The following is a 13,108-nucleotide window of genomic DNA, read 5'->3' as shown; positions in this document are numbered from 1 at the left end:
CTACTTGTTGGGATATGTGCCAACGCTGGGCTTCGGGGGTGGCAAATAAAAACGGTTACTTGTCAAGTGTTCGTATTAAAAATTGACAATTTAATGGGCCAACTGATTGAGATCGTACATTTCAAGCCAATTACACCGTGAAAATTCAGGTATGCAATTTAACATTTACGCCAACTTTTTAATCCTCGGTTATTTATCGGTTTTTGCTGCATTATCATGTTTTATCGGCGTCGTTTATTTCGGAATGGTTGATTGGTGAATAAAAAGATTCATTAGCTCTGGTGGATAAAGAAAAAAAAAATAAAAGATATAAAATTATGGATAAAAGTGCCAATCGATTTAGATTCACATTAAAAAATTGCAATTGAATGCGGTAATTTCATTGGATATCTGGAGACACTCAGGGAAAATTGATAACAAAGAGACTATCAGTGGGAGTACAGTAGTTCACTTGCGATCTCGAGACTGTGGACTTTCTCTTGGAAAATCACAGACGAATAGAGCGAGAGTATCCAACACATCTCAGTTCATCAACATCGATGGCGGACCTCATTCGCTTTCCCGAGAATATCCTCAACAGACAGCGATTTCAGCGCGACTTCTCAGTGCCCTATGTAAAATTGAGGAGAACGAGATCGAGCGCTGTTGCTAAAGCCTTTCGCAAAACCCCAACGTGTGTTCGTTCTCAAGGACTTGTTTTGCTAGAAGCGGGTTCCTTCACTCGTTTTCTTAGCGATCGTAACACGGGTAGGACAAGTCTTTGCCGATTCGCCAGGGGGATCTCACCATCATCGATCATTTCTCATCAGTTGACTTCTTTTTCAACGCCATACTTCCACTTCTTGTCAACCCTAAAAATACTCATTGTCTATTCGTTTTTTTTTTCCTACTATTTTCCCATGAAACTTTTCCGCCACTTCTTCGCAATTTTTATCGACCTGCACTGCGATTTAAATATTGTCACTGGAATCGACAGAACATCGACTTTGATTCCATCTAAGGGGAGAAAGTTATGGAAATTTAAATTTCATTTGAGAGCATTTGTAACCGTTTCAATTCTTGGGGGCGAACATTCATTAAATTAATTTGAATAAATAAATTATTGGAAAAATTGAGGAAAATTCATATGATTCGGTGGTTAAAGTATTTTTTATCAAATATCTCGACTCTTACGAACTGAAAAATCGGAGAAAATGTCTGGGACTTAGGGCTGATCCCGGAGTTTTCAGGTTTTATCTATGAAAAGACCAGGAAATTATCGATGCATGAGGTATTATATATTATGTAAACCCACGGGCAGAGCCGATCCAGTTGTCTGTCAATTGATCATTGACTGGTTGAACGAGTCCGTTACATGAGAACATGATCAATTCTGCCGTCCATCCTCAAGATGTGACAGCTTCTGTCAGAATGACTCAACGGAGGACCCATCAAAAATCCCAGGAATTACCAACAACATGATTTTTCACTTTCTCAGTCTGAATATTTTAGGCTGGAAGCTCCAGAGGACTACTACATCAAATATTTTTCCCTCGAAGTGAAATTTTTTTCTTCAATCCATCATCAATCTTCTATTTTATTGTGAGTGTAGAAAAGTAATGGAAGGAGAAATGTGTTGAGTGGGTTGACGAATACCGAGGTGAACCCAAGATGAGAATGAAATGATAGATCTCTGGGGTCTGGAGATGGACAGAGGTGGTACCCCACGAGTATAGGGTGACAACTCTTGGGATGGTTCCAACGATCAGGAGCTTGATTGAGGATAAAAAAAAAAGGGCTAAGATAAAAAAAAAAGTAGATACGGAGGAGTGAAGAGTCTGGGAGTTGGAGGGACGAGGCGAGGCTGTGGTAAGCCAGGTCTTCTTGTTTCGTGCTCTCGGTTAGTTTCGTTGAGCCTCGGCAAGTGAGCCTCGACCTTGAACAGGCCCTGTATGGGCTATGCCACTGACACGGACCAAGGACGCGCCCGGCCAGCATCGCATGCACAACCACTACAACTGCAAGTGCCCAGGCTCATGTGCACAATATCCACGGGGTTGTGGATATTGTGGGATTGTATTGGTCCCGAAACCCGGTCGTAGAACTCGAGACGCCGCAGTGTGCACGCCTATGGGTGAATTTTTTTTTTTTTTATTTATTTTGTATTTATTTTTATTTTTTTGTTTTCCCCTCGTCGAGTCTTGGCTTCGGCGAGCACGCACACTCCAGGGGAAGAGTTTAGGCGGAGATTCATTTTTTTGAGAATTCTCAGTCCTACTCGGAAAAAATTACTCCTCGTCGGTTGAAAAAAAAAAATACTTGGGGTTTCAGGAAATATAGTGCATGCAACTGGACAGTTCGAGTACCTCAGTCCTTTTGTTTGGTTGTTGCCAATGACAGGAGTATTAAATATTGAGTATCGGATCGGTAGTTTACCTGAACTATTGGCAGAAAGTGGTTACGGTCCTTTTCACTGAACTTTTTTTACTTAATCCATGTTATCACTTCATCTCACAACGCAAAACGTATTGGAGACAAGTATTTTTCCAATTTTTCAATTCTCGTACTTTATTAGTACGCGTTACTATTGAGAAGGAGTACTATTTTTTTAATGGAGCCTAATAATATTGTTTAAGTAATCCAATAATCCAATTGCCAGTTGGTCAGGTTAATTGCGAGCTAGAAAAAGATTCTCACAAAAAATTTACCATCGCCCCGAGATTCGGAGAGATTCACGGAAAAATCGGTAGAGAGAATTAGCCTCGAGTCGTCGTACCGCTTCGCTACTGAATTAATTTCCCTGATTTTTTTATTTTACAAAGCGGTGTAAATCCTTCGATAATGAAGGCCTAGAGAGCGAAATGGGGAAAAGAAATTGATTTCTGTCCTTCCGACCTGAATAATTATTTTAGCACTGATTTTGGTGTGAGTGGTGCCCGAGGGATGAACCCTAAAACCGAATGACGAAGGCCGGATTCCTCACAATCGCGGACACTGACCGTCCGAAAAATTTCCGGCTACAGCCATTTGGGGGGGCAGGTAGACTGGTCCAAGTCAAAATAAAAATCCAAAACATCAGGGCAAAAGAAAAATCGAGTGGTGCAAGTGCCCCCAATTAATACACTGCAGACATGCATCAACGACCCACAGAGAACAAAAATTCATTTTTGTGAGAAAAATTTGACGAGGATTCTTCCTCGATATTTTGAAAAATCCAAATAAAAATTGTATTTTTCAGATAGATTGAATATCCAAAATGAACCCCATCAACCAAAAGGTGCAGTCAACTCTCCAGAGCTGCCAATGGCGTGGCATTTTCAGCATCCAACGACCGAATGAGAATTCAATCCCCAAAAAGAAGTCTGTGTTGATGAAATTCGAGCGGTGTCAACCGAGACATCAGTTAATTAATAATCCCACAGCATAACCACGCCTTCGGAATAATTCCCACCTCATTATTCTGTCGAGCGAGTCTTATTTGTTCCCTCACTGTCTCCTTCATCATCTTCTACCTCCAGAGTTCATCCAGACTCCATCAGAAAGGGTAGAGTATAATTCCGGATATATTTTTGATATTTTTTATCAATCAACAACATCAATTGCATTGTCGGATTCGCCGTTACCTGTTAATTAGCGACAAGCGATAGTCAACATGTTCTCGCCGTCACTATTAAAAATTTCAACAGCGAACTATGAAAGTACATTGACGGTGAGATTGTGGTACCCCCGGATCGTTAATCCCCTCGAATTAAAATGCATATATCATCAGACAAGGTGAATTTATTGAAGGTATACGGGGGATAATATCCCTTATTAGGTAGGTGGTATTCACCTATAAATAGAAAGAAAAATCCGGGGTATAAAGGATTAGATAAAAAAGCTGATGCTCCCCTCCTTCTGGAAGGTCACAGCTATTTTTGTTTAAAAAATTGAATGAATTAATGTAACGAATGAGTCAATCATTGGATGGGGCGTGTAGTCCATCAACGAGTTGCATTTCTCTGCAATTTAGAAAGTAATTAAGAAACTCAACTGCGGTCTAGGAGTTTTATATATCTGTGGACAGGGGATGGGGAAAATGGCATATGCCCAGTAGCAGCTCATACAGCACTTTAATAAAATTACTGAGCATTTTCCCCTTCTACTTCAACAACCAGAACTGCCATCCCACCTTCTCTGTTACTCTCCTCTTCCGTGAGAACATAAATCTCACGAGAAACGGTCGTTAACCATAAAATTGTGTGTGTACGTGCGGCCCACCGCTGAATCTCCGACAATTAATATGAACGTGGAAAAAAAAGGGAAAGGGATGGGCTCACTTCAGAAAAAAAAAATTGGATTACGGTATGAAAGCAAAACTTACGTTCGAGGGCTCGGTAATTTCGGATGGGGCCCTTGGCTCCTTGCTGATCCGATCCGCCTGGGACCTGCAATGCAAAAAACCAGATTTAAACATGGAAATTGCAATCTCCATGGAGAGCATTCACCGAGAAGGTGAAGAATTTTTTTGACTACCCGCACCGTCATTATATCGGGCTCCATCGACTCCACCAAATATTCCAAATATTCACCGTTGAAAAATATGATGAAAATGTTATGCACGAAAATATTCGGGGAAAATTACCGAATAATTTGAGGAGAAAAGAAAAAATTTTAATGTGTGGGTGGAAATTGCGACATTTTCCTCCGAAAAGTCGAGGGAAAATATTCGCCAAGAGTTATATCCGCACATTGAAATGGTCGATACCATGAGGTGTCCAGTGAAAGTGAACCCACCCATATCTCCATCGTGATCTCTTTAAAAAAAAAATCTACAACTTGGCTCCATACTAGCTCCCCACGAGAGTGTGAACAATGCGTAGGCACATTATTATATTATATCCCAGAAGTGATCCCGACACATGTCCAGCGGATATTTTTTCCTTCCCCGTCAGATACCTCTCACCCAGATTACATATTAAAATTGTGTAACTCGACTATTTCAACACCTCCCACGCCTCGAAAATCCGTCTAATAATTATCAACAAACCAGAGAATAATATTTATTATTTTCATGGAAAGTCACCCTAACAGAGGCCTGAACATTTTTGTCGAAATTCTTCGCACCAAATTCCGGAAATTCACCGCTCGAGGGCCTCCAACAATTTGCATATATATTTTAAAAAATACCCATTTTTTCCTGGGGGCAGTAAAATTACATTATTGAGTAAAATTGCGACAGTGTTGCCACGATTTTCACCGGATATCGTTATTTATTCAATAATGCATTCATTTTTCATTCGCAAAAAGACCAAGAAAATTTCCACTTCACTCTATCCCATCTCAATTTGAATATAAATTGACGCAATGAATTTATCACATCACACCGCACACTGAAAATTGTACATGAAATTTTTAACAATTACAAAGTGCCGAAGATTTCTGTAGAATTCCTGTCCACGGAATCAGAACAACCCCAAAATGTTTAAAAATTCCATCCTCCATTGAAAAAGATTTTTCACAACGAAAAAATAAACATTTCCAATTAAAAGTTGCGTAATTGAAAATCCCAATAATATTGTCCCTGAAATTCCAATAAATTTTCAACGCCGCAACTGATTATTCAGGATTAAAAAAAAAATGGTCAATTTAGTATTGAATATTGATGAAAGAGACACCCTTAGGGTCCTCAAGATAGGATGAAGAGTTCGTGGAAGTGATAGACTTTTATCTCATCTGGCAAAGACGTTGGGATTGAGTATCACGGGGGAACGAGAGGACAGCTGGCACTGCGGAAATGAGAATATTGAAAATTTTCAATCGCACCAAATGTACGTATACGTATCATTACGTGAAATGACGTGACATTCCGGTTTCTCTGGCTAACGACGCGGAAGGAACGTGGACTCGTCACTCTCTAGGTCGGGGTTAGCCGCGCCGGGAATTCTCCCGTATGTGCGTCGTGTGTCGATGACCCTGCGTGTGCACCAACCACATGACTCTATGTCCTCTAACTATACACTTCTACCCCCCTTCTCTTCCCTTTCCTCCTCCACCCTCCCCTACCGCCCCCTCCCTTGTTCACCCCTCGCCACCCCCTCCCGCCCATAATTTCCATGTACCTGAGGATTTACTTGATGACTCCTCGGTAAAAAACTTGAGGCTCGAAAAAACCTGTCGCGAGAATTTTCATGCGTTGATGAAAATTCAATGGTACTTTGTTTATTTATTTTTTATTTTAATAATCGACGTGAGGTCGATCTTTGGGAATTGTATGGAATTTTTAGGGAAAGGGATGGAAATTTATTTTGAAACTTGACAGGAAGAAATCCCCACAATTTTTCACTGACTGGACAAATGACGGATTCAATGACAACTTGATGAATGTGGGCTGTTGTAGTCAACGGAATATCCCGGTGCTGACTTTCTGCACTTCTTCATTCATATTCTCATTACATACTTGAAACGTGTTCATTCACTTTCTAGCATAAATAATGCACAACTGTTCGATTCCCCCGTGGAAGTGCGTCCTGCATGATGACAGGAAAATTTCCACCAGCAATTTCAATTAAATATTAAACAAGTCATTCATATTGTTATCATCGGAATAACCTATTAAGAATTATGAAATTAATGAGAATGAAAAAAATCAACGTTCACCAATTTTCATGGAGGTGGTGAATTATTTCCACGGTCTGTTCCGAAAAATTTCTCAATCATCGAGGAAAAATGACGGAATGACGGAAAAAATTACTTGTCTCCACAGCAATGAGTCATCAGACAAGCGATTAATTTTTAACGGAACAAATCGCAGAGATTACGTAGCGATTCGAACAATTCCAGTTCCACTCAAACTTTTTACTGAATTTTATTCCATTCGCGGATTATATTTCGAAACGCAATCTCCCCGTTTTTTATTCGTCGACTTTTATGGAATTTCTCTCTCTCGGTTTTATCGAGAACGCGACAAATAAAATTTGTCATTTTTATTTCTTATTTTTCGTCGATTTTTCTCTCAATGATATCCACCGGGGGAAAATTAAATGAATAATTCTAAATATGACACCGGAGATAATTCTTCACCATTTCATTAACAACTCCGGTTGTCATGGGGTTGTAAGAGCCCTTACACCCTTGAAGAGATTAGAACCCGTTGATGGTATAATTAATCACCAGCGATTATCATATTCCCATCGCATTTAGCAAATGCGTCTAGACATCGCGCCAACAAAGTAACCTGACGAGTACTCATCAACGCCATCAAGATACATCTCTAATCGTACGATTCTCTCCCAACAGACACGCCTCGATCATAAAATGCCACAACATCTGCATAAAATTGCATGAATTTTTATCACCAGTGTGAATTATCAGGGGCACTGGACTTATGGGGTCCATTCAACCTGACGACGAGCCTTTTAATATTATAATAATTATTAAAATTAATGATAAACCCGATCAATGATGAATTTTGGGAGGTGTTAAAATTATGAATTTTGGGAGGTGTTAGAATTATGAATTTTTGATGAATGGTGGATTGAAAGAATGATGCACATGTATGTCGAGGAAAATTAACCAATCGGCGAATTAGGATCTCTCTCTCGGTCGTTTCCAGTTAATTCCAATGGACTCGACTGGTGTTTGATTCAAGCCGAGATTATGCAAATCCCTGAAGGATATATAGCAGGCAGGGGAAGCCGATGTGAGCGTCGGTCGGAGTGTTCTCTCGGCGTTCCGGGGGTTCCGGGGGTTCCGCGGGTTCCGCGGGTTTCGCGTCGTGGACTAGCGGACAATGACGCAACCCGATCTCCTTGGCGCCATCATTGAAAACATCACCAAGGATCTGTGTTATGTGTACGCAAAGAAAGAATCACGGCAGAGAAATACCGAGGAAATATTGTCAAGTCTTATCCCCATAGTCCTTTTGTACCGTTCCTCCAATTGACATTGTTCGCCGAAGATAAGCCGATAAAAAAACGAGTACCTGGTGAATGTGAGGTGAGAGGGAAGAATCATTGGTACTCTGACCCGGGGTACCATTGTAATCTCACTTCACCTCGTTCTCAACCCGATATTCTTCATATTCACTGCCATCCTCTTGGTCCGATTTATATATTTTTCATTTCCCCATTCACCTGAATTTTTTTCAAAGACAGTGCGATGCCTCCAGTTCCGGGACCATAAAACTCCCTTTTAGAATTGAAACACAAAAAGCTCGTAAAGTGCGATTTGACTCGAGATTGTCGGATTTCGTTCGTTTTTATTCCTCGCAATCTGACGTTTAACCGATTATTTTTATTGCTCCAGCTCCCTAACGGTGAACCAGCGGAAAAAAAAAATAACGTGTGAAGAAGTACCATCGACGTAATTCGTGGGTTTAATGAACGATTTTTACGGATCGTGGGGATTCTCCATAGGGAATTGAAATTTCATGAATCCACACCGCGAAATTATTTATATCAATTGGACACACTTTATTAGCATCTTTATTTGCAATAAATTCAATTTGTTCCTTCCGATTGGAATAAATCTATGACGAATGGGTTTAGTCCGTCTTCTCGGAAAATTAAAAAAATGGCGTTTAAATTTGAATTTCCTTTGGGGGAGAGGATGGAAAATGCCAATTATCCCCATAATTTCGAATGAGATAAAGCATTCCCCGGAATAAACAGTTGGAAATAAATTCTCCGATGTTTGTCGTCCTTATCCAGACTCAGTATAATGCGATGTGTAAGGTATTTGTACATCAGAGTGCTTTGCAACGGTTCTCCAGCTCTTCCGAGAATAAGAGGCGCCAATTTCAAAGCCGAGAGGTGGCATGCAACCAGGCGCAAGGTCAACGCATCGTGAGATATCCGTTGCCCGTCAACGCATAATTATTCATCGAGTCGTTTCCGGTGCGTCTGAGCGTCGCCTGCACCGAGAAAAAGATCTATTTCAACCAACCATTGACATTCTTCACACAAGAAACTATCTTTTTCTCCAGTATTTCTCCAGTCCTGTGATTTCCACACTATCCAGTCCTTACCGCAAAAAATTTTTCATTATTTCAAATGTTAATGATCATTATTGCAATTACGATGAGTCATTCTAATTGTGAAATATTTCGAGCGATTTTGGTGGGGAAATTTCAGGTGAAAAATCACGAGAAATATCTGCTGGGAATGATAAAGGCAAGTGGAAAAAATGGAGAATATTAAAATGCAAATGTGTACTCCTCGCAATGAACTCCATGACGCATGGCGATCAAGGTGGAGGTCATGATGGGTATGTACAGCACAACACAGTTAATTCTTCATTTTTCTCCACGGACGTTCTCCACGCGAGACTGCCCTCAGAGAATATGTATGAAACTGTGTGGTGTATCTAATCCTATGGAGGGGAAACGAGCGTATATAAATTTTTTTTTTTTTCCTCTTTTGGTCGGTCTTGGTCTGACTTTGCGATGCTCCGCTGCTCACGCATGACTGCTAAACGCACTTTCGACGTCACTTTCGCACATATCATCTACTGCCCCAATGATTTTCAAGGTTCGTGCCAACGACATCGTAATGTATTTAACTAGTTTATTATTAGCGTCGATTTTAACCGAGGGATGAGTCGCGGGAACAATGGCTTTTTATTTTTCGTTTTTTTTTTTAGTGGTAAACAGCCGATTATTTCAGGTAGAGACAAAATACTGGCACGACAGGAGGAGACAACAGGTCGTTAGTTATTCTACATGTGATATGCATCGGGAATTCTTCAAATTATTCTTACTCTCATTTTAAAGGGAGATATTATTTAAATTGTCGCACGGTGAGAAATATTCAATGAAAATTATCGTCGAAATTTCCTCGCATCTTCAATTATTTTTATTGAAATTCATTATTGAAATTGAATTGAAATCGGTGAAAGAGGGAATTTGGATGGAGTCATTAGTGAGAATTGAAAAAATTTGAGATTTGTTCCCACAAAGACGTCAATCAAAAAGACAGCAAGGAAAGTGTACGGATTCAAGTGAGAGAAAGCCCCTGCATCGAGTAATTGCATCTAGTCCCCAGATCACCTCTGAGTGCACATAAACCCACTCCTCAATTGTACCACTCTCTTCTAGAGTTTTGCCGATCTCTCAGTAAATCCAGCAAATGCCGAAGAGCCAAGGATTGCGTCACCCCAGTGCACACATTGAGAAGAGAATTTTTTTTTTTTTAAATAAAATATCTATTCATTTAAATATTCTACCTCAAAATCTCAAAATCTATTATTATATTTCAATAATTCCTGGGGTCGCCAATTCTTTTATTTGCACTCTAAATTAAATTAAAATTAATTAAAGAGGAGTTTTATCTGAAGTAAATGAATCCTTGATTTGTGATAATCAAATTATTTTCATTGAAATAAGAAGTGATTTCTGTGTGTCAAGGGTGAATGGTGGAATCCCACAGTAATTCCTTTCATCCCCATAATGGGGTATATCCCAGGAAAATAGCAAGTATTTATGTCCACATCATTAAATTCATGGTAACGAGCCACCCAACACATATTTACCTTTAATTCCATCGGTACAAGGTAGTCATAATGTCAGAACATTTGTATCGTTCACTTTTTATCCACTGTTTCACCAATTGCGATACGATCGATTCACAACCAGAATTTCTGGTTCTGTTAGTACACCAGGAGAAGAACACTATCCCGGATGCTCACCAGTGGTAGCAACACCGAGTTAACCAGATCATTTATTTTTTGACTCTAATGAATTAACCGGTGTTTTTAAATCGAGGGAATATCGATAGGGTGGGGGGTATTGAGAGGACCACATCAACTATCAGTGGTATCCGTTGAATTCAGGAAAGAAATTTTCACCCCTTTGGTCATGGTAATGACCTCAAGGATTAATTCGGCTTGCAAATGTGACTTCCCTTCCGTCTCTGTCGCCCTGAGCGTTTCAGTTATCGTACGATCTTCACGCCGATGGCGCCTACGGACTTGGACGCAAAAATAATCCGCTAATTGCCATCCAGCCAACCCCACCTCCCACCAATTTTTTTTTTCTCTTCACTCTTTTAGATCACCACAACTATATCACGTACGTCCGTTTCTTCCGTAATGAGACCAAAATGGTATTCTTTAATTAATTTCTTTCGTTTCGCAAGTTTTCATTCCAAAAAGGTGTGTTTATTCCAGGTGATGGGATTTGTGATAAGTTGGATAGGAGTGGAATTCATCGCACAGCAGGAGGGAATCAATTCCAAGAGAATAGCAGAAACCAGAATTTTTTTTAGGGATTCAAATGCATTGTATCCTAATCAGAATTTACATAGATATTTTGAAAAAATAAATTCTCTCCTCAGGGCATCTGCACATCTTGAATTTATCTCCGAAATTAATTCAATATCATTAATTCAATAATAATGTCATGATTCAATATAATTCTCCTGGAAAAATGAATTTTCTCTTGATAAATATGACATTGTTGAATAAAATATATGATATTGTGGACTTGCATGTACATGATATTGTGGAGTTCCATACCAATTGGCCGTGCAGAGGTGGTGTCAACCGAGTGTAAGGTAGATGCAGTGAAGTTAAAAGGAGAGAATAACTCGTTGGTTATATCTCGAATTTACGTACACATAAACCGAGTGACTTGGGTTGAAAGACAGTGGTACGGCTGGTAGATCCCTTACATGGATTGGTATTCTGGTTAGGATATATACACGGGTGTTGGTACGAAAGGAAGTGAAGTTCACTAACGCGCCGGCAGACTCAACTATCCTAGCGTGTATATGCCTCTACGAAACCGTCCCCTCGGCGTATACCAAGTAACGGTAGCCAATATACACTCATCTCACTCCACTCCGGTCTTTTACCAACCACGGAACTTTGTATATGCGATCCTTCTACTTTCCCCTCCTTTTGCCCTCCACCTCGCCCTTACTATAACTTCTATCTAACCTCCCTGCCTAGACTGCCTAGACTACCTAGACTGCCTCCTTGGACAGGAAACGCCAAGGAATCCCTTCCATTACAACCGGCTACTAGCATTGTTACGCCGCCTTAGGATGTTGCCTCTTGTCATTCGAAATTGCATACTCCCGGCAGGGTGTTGTTTATTGTCGGTGAATCGTCATTAGATTTTCCAACCGGTGACGGTTCTATTCGACTGCTGATTCTTTCCTGTCGATCTTCTTCGGTGGTGGATCACGTATGGCTAATCGAAACTACTTTTGAGAAGTATGAATAATCTTTGGTCCCGGTGACGATTGTCTTGGTGACATTTAACTCTCGATGTTCCACCGTCACCTTTCGCGAAAATAAAGCGCCGGATGAATAAAAATACGTGAATGAGTGAACCTGAGGACTCGAGATGTGACGGGGGGATTGCGTTAGACGATGGAGAAGTCGAGACGACGGGGCAAATACCATCGGGCAGATAGCGTTAACATTTAAATGCCAATTGCCGTAGGTCGTCTACGGGAAAAAATTGATAAAGGAGTACGTGCAGGACTGCTTTGCTCTTTGCAACACACATTTTTATTCAACGAATTTGAGAAATCGACGCTTTGTCTCGTGTCGAAGGAAATGTCAGAACATTGGGGTGGTTGTTTTCACGTGTCGAACACCGAACAGAAGAAAATTTTTAAATTCAAATCGCATTGATATTTTTTCCATGAGAATATTTATTTTAGCCCAAATTTAACTCTAGTTCTGAATATTCTCAAAAATTAGGGACCAATCACCGGTAATTACACCTCAAGTCCCTGAGAATTAAAAACTTTTCTCTTTTTTTTCTTTGTATGCTTGAGGGGATGGCTATTTATTACGTTATTTTACGCTCGACAGCGCGCGCCGGGAGACTACGCATAACGAGCTACCGCGCAGTTGCGCGCGCACCCGCACGCCATTTTAATTTGGCATAGTTGAAATCGCATCATCTCGGACTTTTGGGTGACGACAGAGAATCATTATCGCGACGAAATGACACGGGGATTGGACGAGAGCCATTTTCTATTGTGAATTTAATGGGTGAATGCGGAATTTTTAGTTCTCACGGAGATCGTCCACACCGGTCAAGTACAGCTATGTGAAGTTGGCATCGAAGTTTGAAAAATCTAACTTTTTTTTGTTGGTTTGGATTGTACTCATTGAGTACTTGAATGTACCCTGT

General features: G+C 40.3%; 1 protein-coding gene across 1 annotated transcript in view; it reads right to left on the bottom strand.

The window, feature by feature from the left end:
- Positions 1-13,108, bottom strand: part of sano (serrano) — a 52,245-nt gene that overhangs the window by 19,859 nt on the left and 19,278 nt on the right. The window contains exon 2 of the mRNA XM_011306929.1: positions 4,343-4,406. The gene's annotated coding sequence lies outside the window, so the exon portion shown is untranslated. The remainder of the gene's footprint in view (positions 1-4,342; positions 4,407-13,108) is intronic.

The sequence above is a fragment of the Fopius arisanus genome, unplaced genomic scaffold (assembly GCF_000806365.1).
Source record: "Fopius arisanus strain USDA-PBARC FA_bdor unplaced genomic scaffold, ASM80636v1 scaffold00050, whole genome shotgun sequence".
Taxonomy (NCBI): domain Eukaryota; kingdom Metazoa; phylum Arthropoda; class Insecta; order Hymenoptera; family Braconidae; genus Fopius; species Fopius arisanus.
Note: the sequence above shows the minus strand (reverse complement) of the source record. Positions and strands in the feature narration are given on the sequence as shown.